Below are 2,273 nucleotides of genomic sequence, written 5' to 3'. Positions count from 1 at the left end.
ATTGTTACATTTTTAAATGGTTAGGGAAAAAATTATACCTGTGACATGTAAAATTTACATGAAATTCAAATTTCCACGTCCACAAATGGAGATTCCTGGATGGTGTGCAGCCATGTTCATTTCCTTACCTATTGTCTCTGGTTACTTCTGCATTCTAACACCAGAGTTGGGTCCTGTGACAGGGACCCTACAGCCTGCAAAACATGAAATATTTACACTATGATCTTGTATAGAAAAAAATTGGTGATCCTCAATCTAGGGTATTTTCTAGGAGATTTTTCTTCCTTGCTCCCTCCCTCTTTGTTTCTCTCTTTTTGTCTGATTGCTCAATTTATTAACAAATGCACTGCTAAAAAGTGGGGGAGATGTTTGTCTTGCTTTGCCCATTAAAGAGAGCATGGTTCTAGTATCTTAACTTTAGATGTAGAGCTGGTTTGATTTACCATGTTAAGGTAAACATTTTTCCTGTACTCCATCCCTTAAAAGAAAAAGAATGTTGGATTTACACATTCCACTGGCTCTATCCCAGGACCCTGGGATCATTTTATACAGCAAATTTACTGTTTTCCTAATTGAACTTTCCTTGCGGTCCTAAAAGAAACCCCATGTAGCCAGGTGATATTCTCTTATGATTCCACTGGCTTATGTATTTCTTCAGTAGTGCTTTCTTCCTTACGTGATAGGATTCTCAAAGGCAATCTTTCTTGGAACATGGTATTCAAATAGAATCCTTCATGCTGAAGATGAGTAAACTTGGCTTACAATTTTAGTTTTAAATCCAGCATTTATAAAGCAAAGAAACTGCTGAGCAGTGATCCCTAAATTTTCTTCCTACAAAGATGGGGAAAACTTTCACCTTGTTCTTGACAGCTGGTGTTTATGAAAAAACCTCTAAATATTCTGACATCCCATTAAACTCCTCACACATGGTCTATCTTAAGAGATACTGAGATAATGGTAAGAGGAAGTCAATTATCCTAAGGGGTAGTGAAGTCAGGTCTGGTGTTATCTGAGCCGATTAACATCATTGGTTCTCACCCACTAGGATGACTACATATGTTCTCTAAACAAGGACAACTTTGAGAGTAAAAGGAAGTAATAAAAGCCATTGGAATTGTATAATTTAAAATATGTTTGCTAGCCCAATTTGGTTTTACTGTATAACACATGAGAAATCATTCGACTAATGATTATTCTCAAAAGTAAAATTCTTTAAAAAGTAGTCAAGTATATTATACCAAAATTTCAAAATTATTCTTTGTATATGCCAATATTATTATTATTATTATTTTTAGTAGACTCCACACCCAGTGTGGGGCTTGAACTCGCAACCCTGAGACTGAGTCACATGCTCTGCTGACTGATCCAACCAGGTGCCCCAACATTCATCAGTTTCTTAACGGTAGTTATCTTTTCTACCAGGTGCCTGGTACTTTTCTGAAGATTTTTCTGTTTATTATCAGAATTTATTTTTCAATGTGATCTTATTTTTTTTCTCATAAAAATGCCTGCAATTATTTTCAGAGTTTTCCTTGTGGTTAATATATTTGGAATGTTCATCAGCTTTAACTGACATTTTTCTATAGGCTCTACTATTTTTTAAGATTTTATTTATTCATTTGACAGACAGAGATCACAAGTAGGCTGAAAGGCAGGCAGAGAGAGAGAGAGGTGGAAGCAGGCTCCCTGCTGAGCAGAGAGTCCGATGTGGGGCTCTATCCCAGGACCCTGGGATCATTACCTGAGCTGAAGGCAGAGGCTTTAACCCACTGAGCCACCCCGGTGCCCTGGCTCTACTATTTTTTTTTTTTAAAGATTTTATTTATTTATTTGACAGAGAGAGATCACAAATAGGCAGAGAGGCAGGCAGAGAGAGAAGAAGGGAAGCAGGCTCCCTGCTGAGCAGAGAGCCCGATGCGGGACTCGATCCCAGGACCCTGAGATCATGACCTGAGCCGAAGGCAGTGGCCCAACCCACTGAGCCACCCAGGTGCCCTGGCTCTACTATTTTTAATTAAGAAAATACTCATTCTACAGGTGCTTGGCTATCTGATAAATTCAAGAAATTTTTTGTTTCAGTGGAGGATTATCTTTTTAAATAATTTTTAAATTTTTTATAAACATAAAATGTATTTTTAAATGTTAATTCCAATGTAGTTAACTTACAGTGCTAAATTAATCTCAGATGTACCATACAGTGATTGCATAATTCTAACATTACTCAGTGCTCATCATGATAAATGTGCTCTTTAATCCCCATCACCTATTTCACC

The sequence above is a fragment of the Mustela nivalis genome (assembly GCF_964662115.1).
Source record: "Mustela nivalis genome assembly, chromosome: 12".
Taxonomy (NCBI): domain Eukaryota; kingdom Metazoa; phylum Chordata; class Mammalia; order Carnivora; family Mustelidae; genus Mustela; species Mustela nivalis.
The sequence above is the reverse complement of the archived record's forward strand: the minus strand, read 5'-3'. Positions refer to the sequence as shown.